Below are 12,393 nucleotides of genomic sequence, written 5' to 3' on the forward strand. Positions count from 1 at the left end.
TAGTGCAGTCCTGAGATGGTTGGTACTGTGATTTTCTGTGTATACGTAAAGTTGCGTATTGAGAAGAACACAAGCAACCAGCCCCCGAGACAGACAAATTAACCAGATATGGTTAAAACCCTGACCCGGCACTTTTTGTACGTGGTAACCAAAACGAAGAGACGCGCGGTTTCATTTCAATAATCGCACATATATTGACCAGAAGCTCGACCTAAGCAATTTTGTTAGGGGTACGACGTATTGAAGCATTAGCTTGTCAATACACGGATGCAGAGCAACTGCAGTCATCTGCTTACTGGCCTCCTATATTACGTAGCAGGTTGAGCGTTAATTTTTACGCCAATCTGTTTTCAGTATTGGAATTATTACATTCTTCGATTATCGGAAAGTCCATATTTTTTTCATTTAATTTATCGACATATCGCACTTTGAAGAATTTCACAGTTTGTCGTCATCCACGCAGTTCGACTAGCGTTTTTTTTTTCTTCTTCGCTTGACTGTCTCTCTCGTGATGGACACATAAGCGTACTGGCGTCGTAGCGGTAGGCAAAAAGGTTTGTTACAGAGCGAACGATTTGCTTTGAGGGAAATTATACGTACCCCAAGGAAGCTGATCGTGCCAAAGGTTGAGAAATAATTAGATTGCTCTTTGGTGAACTAGATCTATCACAAAGTCTTCAATTAATTTCTTCCTCTGTTTTGGATTTCATATCTCGGGTGTAAATGAATATCTGTCTAAATATTTTAGGGAATTCAATCTCGATTGTAGACCACTATATGCAAGATGAAAGGGAATGCATCCTGATCGCATGGAATAGCAGAGAAGGATAATTTCAAGACGTACGTGATAACCATGTTTATTTTTCGGATATACTGTAGGTATCGCGATGATGATGATGATGACGATAATAATAATAGCGTGTGGCTTCCGGAGGGGCCTGGTGCAGGTCTTTCCATCATAGACGGCCTGTATGATTGACTTGTAATGTTGAAGACATTGCACACTCCCAGCCCCAAATCAGACGAATTGACCGATTAATTTTAAAATCCCCGACGCGGCCGGGTATCGAACCCGGAAAACTCTCAAACGAAGGCCTCATGCTGACCATTCAGTCAAGGTGTCGGACGGTTTTGCGATGCTACGTTGTAAAACACAATGAAAAAAATGGCATTTGGCTTTTAGTGCCGGGAGTGTCCGAGGATATGTTCAGCTCGCCAGGTGCAGGTCTTTTGACTTGACTCCAGTGGGCGACCTGCGCTTCGTGATGAGGATGAAATTATGATCAAGACGACACATACACCCAGCCTCCGTGCCGGAGAAATTAATCAATGATCGTTCAATTCCCGACCCTGCCGGGAATCGAACCCGGGACCCCTGTGACCAAAGGCCATCCCGCTAACCATTTAGCCGTGGAGTCGGACGTAAAACACAATAATTTTATCTAAGGTAACAGAATACATATGACACGCGCTGCAGTCCAGAGTCTTGCTTATGTACGCTGTCAGTTACTCTAGTTCCAAGAGCAAGCGGCCTGCTGTGATAAACACAACACATGTGGATGAAGGTGAGAGTAGTAGAATGAATCACAATCAGCACAGGAACTGGTTATGTAACTTGATGTTTACGATCACTTGCTGTGTGTTACAGACACCAGTGCCAAGGTTGGTTGACGGTCACCCGTGTTCGGTGAGTACGAATGTGTTTACAACATCCGTCACGCGTGCGACGTAAAACACGACGAAAGACATTCACATTTGTCCTTTTGTATAATAAGAGGATGTTGAAAGATATGTATAATACATTAAAACTTGTAAGTTTGAGAAGATCAACCTTTCCTTTTTATGGTCACTTTTTGATATCTCTTGGTGTGAAAGATGCGTTATATGTAAAATGCCAATTCGAAAATTACCCCAATGCAAAGGGATCTTAAAGTTCATGATAAGTAAATGAAATAACAGTATACAATTATGCAAAGTTTTTTTGTGACATTCAACACCTGATGTGAATTTTACAAATTCTACGCATTTTTACAAATAGCAAACGTGTATAAAAGAAAACGAAAGTCCAAATGGCATGTGTATGTCGGTTAGATCATTATCCCAGAGGCTGATTGGATACTCAAATAGCACCACCAAAGTCTATGCCTCTCAGGTCCTCCAGGCCCGTACCTTCTACTTACATACATACCACTGGAGAACTCTTGAGAACTGATTAATTTATTCGAAACTATGCAGTTATAGGAAAACAACAAAAAAACCAATGGCAGCACCAGGCGTACTAGTCAAGACGAGGTGTGAGGTAGTTTGCCATTGCTTTCCTCACTGGGCCAGACAGTGTTATTGTAGCACGACTAACCCTATGAGCAACACCTTTCACAATACTCAGGACCACCTGTTCAGTTGTGTACAGAAATATAATTTGATAAAATATGGTACAGCTGTCAACTATTACAAGTAATGAATTTCATCTTGGTTCGTAGTAGTTTCATAGACCCTGAGTCAGCTTTCTCCCTTTCGATGAGCTGAATCTTACACTTGTCGATTCCGAATTCCATGCAATGTCACTCTAAAACTATTCGCTAGATGCAGATACATTCATCGTTATTAATTTCAGGTCCATTTAATGAAATATTTATGATAATTTGATATTCCGAAAGAGAAATTTGACACCATCTTGTTTCAAAGTTGGAAACATTTTTTAGCAGACAAAGTAGGGGCCCCACACTACGAAAAACGTAAAATTAAGCAATTTCCTCAATTGTGCCGAAAGTTGAAGGGCTAAAGGACCCGGAAAGGTTCCAATTTCTGAGTCTTGGACAGGTCTATCAAACTAAAAAACAAATTTCGAAAATCACTTCCGACGTAAATACAGTTTCGGAAAAAACAGCCTATAATCCCTTGTTTCTTTACTCATATTCTTTCCGATTCAAACCTTAGCCAAATTAACTTATTTATATAATCCTTTCTGAATTGTATTGTTTGATTCAATACCCTCAGGGTTTTTTGAAAAATGTCCTCACTAAATGTACTTATAAGATCTTAAGTGAAACTCCGCATTGACTCACATTAGCGCTCGTAGTGGTGCATAAGTGAAACTCCGCATTGACTCACATTAGCGCTCGTAGTGGTGCTTAAGTGAAACTGTATTGCTCACGTTAGCGCTTGTAGTGGTGCTTAAGTGAAACTGTATTGACTCACATTAGCGCTCGTAGTGGTGCTTAAGTGAAACTGTTTTGACTCACATTAGCGCTCGTAGTGGTGCTTAAGTGAAACTGTATTGCTCACGTTAGCGCTCGTAGTGGTGCTTAAGTGAAACTGTATTGACTCACATTAGCGCTCGTAGTGGTGCTTAAGTGAAACTGTATTGCTCACGTTAGCGCTCGTCGTGGTGCTTAAGTGAAACTGTATTGACTCACATTAGCGCTCGTAGTGGTGCTTAAGTGAAACTGTATTGACTCACCCCGTGGACTCACGTTAGTGCTCGTAGTGCTGCTTAAGTGAAACTGTATTGATTCACATTAGCGCTCGTAGTGGTAAAAAAAGGCAAACTCCTAATCTAATCGACTGGATAACGATGACTGAGAAAATGATTGTAATTTTTAAGGAATAAACAATATATTTTCATATTTTATCGTATTTACCTCAAATTCGTAGCTCATATCTCTAGAATGTTTTCAACAATGAGTTGCTTCTTTGAAGTGGATTTTTATTCTTCTTTCTCTATTATGATATAATTTCTTAGAATATTTCGTTGCCATACTTATATCTCAGAAAGGAATACGTCGTAGGTGGAAGTTAACGATGTCGGTGGATAAGGAAATAGGGAAGATTTATTTAAATTGCACAGCTTACGCGGGTTACTCTTTATACTCCACTTCTCTTCCCATATCAATGTTCATCCTGGCAAATTCCCTAAACCACTTGTAATTATGGCAAGCTCAGTCAAAATCGGGATGGCGTGTTTGTGAACCGTAATTCCAACAATCGGCCTGAAGCAGGTCCTAAAATATTTTTAACGACCTTATCTGTGCGTGCTGTAAAAATGAAGTGTAAAGTGTACCTAGGAGGGGTTACTGGGAGTTAGAACTCTCCCCCACCCCAAGGATTTTTTATAAAATAAAATAAAGGGAAACTGACAATAAACAAGTGAAAGTAGATTCTTTGAACATTTATGGAGACATAATTGTAAAACCAACAGATCTTATGAACATATATATTCTAAAGAATCCTAGAAAATTGGATTTTAGGTTGCAATCTGAACACACCAATCGCCGTAAAACTATTCAATGTTATCGTATTGTTTTTGTTCTGTATTTTGGTATAAGATTTTGTAGTGAACCGGAACTGAAGTCTGAATATCAACATAATTTACTTGTATCAGTGCCCTTATATTGACACTCACGCATTTGCGCACCAAACACGCACAAGCGCCTTCATTATGTTCTGTGATCAGTTCTTAAGAACTATACACACCCTCCCCTCCCCCAATCGGCCAATCCTGGCTACGCTACTGGTATAAAGTAATATGATATACACACCAACATTTGAAAATATAAGTGAAACGTTGTGGCAGAAGTTTCATAATGTCGACATATTTGGCCGAAAAAAGGTAGAAATCAAGAAAAGTGGAAACTACGATCAGATCTCGTTGGGATAAATCCAACGGTAGCCATATCACTCCAGGGTAAACTGTCATGGCCTACAGAGAAACCTCTGACTTCATAACTTATAATTTTCATAATTTCTGTGTTCATTTCCCATTTTCAGTAGCTTTTAAGCAGTGTTTAATGTGTTTTTCTTCCGCCTCCGTAGTGTAACGGTTAGTGTTATTAGCTGCCGTCCTCGGGGGTCCGGGTTCGATTCCCGGTACTGCCAGAAATTTAAGAATGGCAGGAGGGCTGGCATGTGGTTAAAATGGTACATGCAGCTCACCTACATTGGGGGTGTGCCTGAAAAGAGCTGCACCACCTCGGGATGAGGAAACGAATTTACTTTCTATGTGTTTTTCACAAAATTGCAGAACAAAAACACAGTTTTTATAGTGTTACATAATGGACATGTAAATGGTATTCCTAATTTATGAAGACTCATCCAAAAGAGGAATGTAATTTATAATACAGAGCTTTATCATATTTTAAAGTATGTGTTGTATAATTCTTACGTTTATCTGTGTAGCTGAAGATGGTCTTAGTAACAGACTGAAACTAGTCCTACTGTAAATGAGATACAATAAAATTTTACAACACTATTTCTAAGTTTTGATTGGGTGGAGTTGCCCGAAATCAAGTTAAAGCTCTGAAACTGGGAATGAGCTGAAGAGTGCGCGCCGGAATAACACGTTCTTCATGGTCATCTCTCTAGTATTCTTTTTCTTTGAACTATGGACAGAGTGCCTTCATATTTTGACCTATTATCGTTATTCCTACAGTCATATTCCTGAACATAGTCCACCTGGCTCCTTTAAAGAAACATTTTGTACCTTAAGATTTAAAACAATACAACTATCAGACTCATTAAGACGACACTTAAAAGTGCTAGGCCGGCTCTCTCGCCTCCGTCCGCGCTCCCACGGCAGAGGACGACGGAAATTACTCGACTATCAATCTGGAGTCTTCTATCTCGTGAGGTTCCTGGATACATCTAGCATCCGCACTATTCTGGAAGGCCCAGAGCAGGTATATAAGGAGACGAGTAACTTGGAGTGTCAGTCAGAAAGAGAGTTAGACAGAGTTAGTGAGTGTGTGAGAAGCGAGATTGAGTTCGCTGGCGTGAGTTAGCGAAGAGCGCAGTCAGTGATAGCCTGGCTGAGATGTCAACCTTCACTTTCAGGTTCAATCCTACTTAAAACTCGTCCGCGTGAAATGGCCCAAAATATGACCTCTCATAAACTATCACAATTAGCAGATTACCTTTTTGACTGTGATGACGTATTCCTACTACCACCGTGATAAACGTTATCTTAAAATGAACGTCGTCAAACTCCTTGTCAAGAAACAAATCGAAGTCGTCAGTTTGAGAATCAATATCTTTCTATGTTGCAATTATATTCAAAGAGTCCAAATGCTTAATTTTTTGCTCATGTCGAAGGGCTTGAAAGATAATAATAAGACACCATGAAAAATCGATTTCATTGAAGAAAACTAGGTAGTAAGTTGATAAGGTGCTCACGATGGTACCTTAGACTTGTATGTAGGGAAGGAATCGAAAATATGTAACCCGTTGCGTGGAAAGGGACATAAAGTCGGGTTTCTAATTCTTGAGATTTTTTGTGGTTCTAAAATTGACATACGATAACGAGCATTTTAAAGAAGAGTTCATGCTTCTAGGCGCAGTACTTCATAAGATAGTAATTATTGCCTGTTACTAAAAAGAAAACTGTGTTTTCAGAGAAACGCAATTACACCCTTGCTAATTTTCTTACCAACTGTACAAAGTGTTTATGACATCAAGAGCTTAACTGCTGAGTAAATTATACGGTCACTCATATAAACTAAGACCGTCGAAGCGGTATTTTTACTTTCCGATACGTAAGCTACAGGTAAAAATTACCCAGGGCGAAATTGGAATGTATATATCAGGAAGCTCCTCAGTAGATCTCAGGAGAATGAGTATTCAGACTAGAAATAACGTTTTTAGACTGGCCGCGAATCGAACTCCGTGCCTTCGAGCAAGAATCAGGTACGATGAACCTACATCAAGAGGCTGGATGATGAAAATAATAATAATAATAATAATAATAATAATAATAATAATAATAATAATAAAATTACGAGTATTAACTCAGAAGGAGACATTTCACTTTCAAATAAAGAGCTGTGTACTGTATTCTTCTGGCCTCCCTTCTCATTACTTTCGAGTAAATTGATACCGTTCTTCCATGAGTTAATGGAAGAAGAAAAGTCGCGTGGGTGGTTTCAACAAGATTCATCCCCTGCTCATGCAGCAGAAGAGTCCCTCCTTACAATCTCAAAGTGTTCGCAGACAGAGTGATCAATGCTTGTTAAGCAGTGTTAGGTTAGAATGCAAACCTACTGAAGCGTGTAAGAAGTATACTCCTGCCAGCACGATGATTATGGTACGAGGTTTGCTTTTAAACATAAGGGGTACGGCCCATAAGAATCCCTACAATTTATGTTAGTCTCACTACACTAAGGAAGAACGGGCTAGTCGACACTTCCTAATAACTATTTTAACCTATTACTGCCCAAAATTCCCGGGACTACTCATGATGCCACTTTGACTGCAACTAGGCAACATTGAACATAATGCTCTCAAACCAAACCGGTCACTGGCTCACTCGGGAAAGCAATGGTAACTATCTCTCTTTGCAAGTTTCCTAGTAATCTCGTCGGAGCGCTACTATGTTTTTTCACTTATCCACAGGTCCTTCACTGAAGCTCTGTAAAGGTTCAAGCTGACGACTTAACAACTAACATTAGCGATTTACGGGTAATGAGTGACGATTGAGAGAAATGAGCAAGCATCACACATACTGTACATTAACGAAATAATTATGGGTTATGAGTGGTTAGTTATTATTAACCATTAATTGGCTGAGGTTAAAAGAGCTACTAGCCAGACAAAATGTTTAACGTGATTGAATGTTCCCCCATGTTTCAATAAATCCCTGCTAATCGAAACAAAGTGACTGTCAAAAAGGAATGGAAACCAGTACATATCCATAGCGTGGGAACAGAACTACATTCCAGGTCTAACAACATAAAAATATTAGTCCAGGATCCCAAAGATACAGTTCAAGATAGGGTCCGCCAGAAGTTTTACAGTGTGACTCCTATTACTGCAGAGAACGGTGAGTTGGCAGTCAAGTGATTTGGCTACTGATTTTTCCTAGATTTCCCATTAAAAATTTAGGCACCTGGTGGGATCGTATACATGTGTACAGAACATTTATCCCTTTCCCGTGGATCGCAATTGCCACAATGTTTCCCATTTTACTTAACTAACACTTAACTCCATCCAACTCTTCCAGCTTCTCTATATGACTGGCTTGAAGTATATCCAGAGAAACAAATGTGAACCATTTTTTTTACAGTTGGCTTTACGTTGCACTGTCACTGTCTTATGGCGACGATGGGACAGGGAAGTGCCAGGAGTGGGAAGAAGCGTCCTTGGCCTAAATTAAGGTACAGCATTTGCCTGGTGTGAAAATGGGAAACCACGGAAAACCATTTTCGGGACTGTCGACAGTGGGTTTCGAGCCCACTATCTCCCGCATACTGGACTACAGCTATCAAGCTCGGTCAAATGTGAAACAATGATGAACGACGTTGCATTCAGTGTAAAAGGATGAGTGTGTCAGAAACAGCCTTTCTTAATAAAAATTAGCTATGATTGGAGTAAATAAGAAGAGATGGGCTACCCCATTGTGATATGATTGGAGACTCAAACTTGTAGAGAGAGTGTTGATGAATGTTCATCTTTTGTGGAGAGTTAAGTAACTTATCAATGATGTTACTAGAGGAGGGAGAAAGTTGAGACTGTACATTGCACGGCTGTTAAGCATTCCATTATCAACATTTGTGGGACCCAGTTTTTTTGCTCAACTCAATGCCAATACCACCTCCTTCCAAAATCCAACCTATCATTTCCGAATAATAATAATAATGATGTTATTGGCTTTACGTCCCAGTAACCACTTTTTCAGTTTTTGGAGACGCCGAGGTGCCGGAATTTTGTCCTGCAGGATGCCTTCTATGTGTCAGTAAATCAACCGACATGAGGCTGACGTATTTGAGCACCTTCGAATACCACCGGACTGAGCCAGGATCGAAACTGCCAGCTGCTCTACCATCTGATCTACTCAGACCGGCACTTTCTGAATTATACGCCGGGCTGACTGACTCAGGTGGCAGAAGCGCAGGCTTCTACGCTCCAGTAGGCGGGCTCGGTCTGGCTCATATACAACAGCCTCGTGTCCGTACGCAAAATAATTTCTTTGGGACAAAATTCCGTCACCTTGTCGTCTCCGATTTTTTTAACAATCTGTCTTACATCGCACCGACACAGACGATGTGAGAAGAAAGGGATAGGAGTGAGAATGAATCGACCGTGGCCTTGATTAATGTACATTCCCGTCATTTACCTGGTGTGAAAATGCGAAATCACGGAATAGTACATTATTATTATTATTATTATTATTATTATTATTATTATTATTATTATTATTATTATTATTATTATTATTATTATTGTAGTGTCCTCCGCCTTGCAGCTATGCAACCCGCTCTCGATCTCAGCTCCGAGAATGTGCTCAGTGTATCCAGCTAGCGCGCTGACTCATGGCGTGTGACGTCAGCCAGCCCGTATAAATAGGAGACGAACTCAGAAGCAGTAGGCAATCAGCTTTTCCCAGCGATCGGCTGTACGCCGTAAGTCAGACACGGAGGTACCCCTCTTAAAACGTGGGCTTAATAGGCGGACTGAACTCTGATCGGGAGGTCTCACCACTGGACTCACTACCGCCTCCCTATTTCCGCCTTCCTGGTAGCTTCACCCCACTTCTAGCATTCTGCTACTCAGAAAAGACTTGCATTACATTCCAGCAAGCCTTTCAAGACATTAGATAGCCATCAGCTATCAGGGACATTTATATGTGCGTTACACTCTTCATTATCAGTGCAGATCATTGTGTATATAGTAGTGTGAACTTGTATAAATGTACATAATACTCAGTTCCACATCAAGCCTACTCATTATAACATTTAGCATGCTTCATGTAGAGGCAAGTCGACAGACAATTTATTTCTATTATTTTTTGAAAGATCTCACCAAAATAAGCTATTTAGTTGTGTTATACATTGTTTGCTTCTTGTATATTATTATTATTATTATTATTATTATTATTATTATTATTATTATTATTATTATTATTATTATTACAGTTGGGGCCGTGATTAGCTCAGTGGATTATCTGGTAGGTTTCCACCTGGAAAGCCGAAGTTCGATTCTCGGTAAATGGTGGGCTGCGATTTTCATCTACAAAAATCATGTTGCGTCGGGAAGGGCAATTGTCCTTAACCGCGGCCTGAACGAAAATGAGCCTGGGCAGTTCCAGTGACACGAAAAGTACGTGTAAGTCTTTTCCTGCCCCTTGGCTGAATGATCATCGTTGTGGTGGAGATAGTGGAGGTGAATTTTGTTTAAAGAGGAAGTACGACTAGGTAACCATCCTCATCGGTTCAGAGGATTCCGGGGTTGGTTCTCGGATGAGTTGGCGACATTAATGGTGTCTTGTTAATTCCTCTGACTCGGATCCTTGGTGTTTATGTTTGTCCCAACACAGTCCCTCTTGATATTCATGTATGGCACTACAAAATCAACCACCGTAAGAGCACGCGATAGTAAGTGCATCCCTCCGTATAAGGTTTGCGTCAAGAAGGCCACCCGGCCGTAAAATAGGGCCTAATCTATATGGCTACACAGTCCGCACTTGCAATCCTACAAGGGCGTGAGAAAGGTGGCGGATTAATTCTATTATTATTATAGCGAATTACAATGCGATACGACAGGTTAGACTACTACGTTTACATTATCCTTTCTCCAACGTTAATTATTATATCCAAGTCGCTTGGTCCTGCTTCGTATGGTTAGTGCCTTGCGTGGATACACAAATTATTAACCGACCTGGTTCACATCCGCACTTCTTTCATCCGCAACCGCTGCCGCATCCGCGAATGGTTATCCGCACCCACGATTGTTTATCCGCGGATATTGTAAATATTTAACTACAGTATATTACACCCAAGGCACTGAAACGGATAGATCTGTTAACATAATACGAGTACAATAGGCCTGATACCCAGCAACAGACCCTCTACAATCACAGTTTTATGAGGGATTTTCTCTTGCGACAACTACCGACGTATTGACCTTCCTTCCATTAATTGCGAACAGTTGCCATTTGGGCTAAGGACAGATTTACGACTTTAGGTTCTAAAGGCTCTTTATATATATCGCCATTCTCCCATACTACTGCCAAGGGACGCCGAAACACAAGCAAACATAAGAGTGTACCTGAGTGATAATCAATAAACTTGTTTATTTAGAAATCATCAGCAAAATTATCCGCACTGACATATATTTTGCATCCGCCAAGGCACTAACTTCGCGGATATCCATGCAGGTCTCTATCTTTGGTTTCTTTCCATAGGAATCTCTTTGAAAAATTCAACCGAAGCCCAATATCAAAGAGTTACGGGAACCCTTTCTGCATTTATTTAGTTGGACAGCGCTGTCATTCACTGTCATGGGAATCAAAGTGTTCATTTGTGCGTGAAATGAACACAAGAATCAAATAATTCGAATGAAAAGCCAAATTAATTCGAAATTAAATTGTATCAATTTAAAACATCAGTGTCTCAATGGAGAAAAAAGAGAGAGGGTTTTGTTAAAAATTGACACTGCGCAGAGATAAAACAGTCACATGCGATGCACTTTCAACAGCTTCGATAACTTTTTAAAGTGTTCTGCATAGAATAAAGAAGACAAACTTAGAAGGAAGTAATACTGGTGTCAACATCCGTGGTGAAGATGACTACTCGTCCTCCTGTTGCTAAGGTAGAAGGTTCGAATTCGTCTGTCGGACTGAGTGGCTCAGATGGTTGAGGCGCTAGCCCTCTGACCTCAACTTGGCAGGTTCGATCCTGGCCCAGTCCCGTGATATTTGAAGGTGCTCAAATACGTCAGCCTCGTGTCGGTAGATTTACAGACACGTGAAAGAATTCCTGCGAGTCTAAATTCCGGCACCTCGGCGTCTCCCAAAACCGTAAAGAAGTAGTTAGTGCGACGAAAGCACAATATTATTATTATTATGATTATTATTACGAATTCGCCTGGGGACGGTGGTATTTGAGGGCGTTTAAATGTGGCGATCCCGCGCCGCTGGTTCCCAGCATGTTAAAAAACTCCTACAGGTTTTGACACCCCTCCGTCTGTTAAGATCACGTGCTGTTTGAACAGAAATTGAGGGCTGATTGGTAGGAGGAGGTAGATCAGAAACTCAGGGTAACAAGTTAAATGACAATATTGATGGGGGCTGTCATCTTATTTTTATAAGCTGCAAAAGGACCGGAACTGGCACCTTTTCCTACCCTTTGCCCAGTCACTAAGGGTCGACACTCTATGTGGATTAAGCCCAGTTCAAAGACCGGATATATTTTCTCACGCCCACCCTATGGAGAGTGATGTATTCGATATTGCATACACCTGCGGTGTTTGGTAATATGGTGTGTTACAAATGTACGAAAATGTATATTAAAGTGAAAGCACACATCCATCCCTCCAGCGGAATCAACAAACCGGTCTTGTCGAAAATTTGCGGCCCTGCCGAGAATCGAGCCCAAAGCCCTCTGATCCGAAGGCCACTATGCTGAC

The sequence above is a fragment of the Anabrus simplex genome, chromosome 3 (assembly GCF_040414725.1).
Source record: "Anabrus simplex isolate iqAnaSimp1 chromosome 3, ASM4041472v1, whole genome shotgun sequence".
Classification (NCBI taxonomy): Eukaryota; Metazoa; Arthropoda; class Insecta; order Orthoptera; family Tettigoniidae; genus Anabrus; species Anabrus simplex.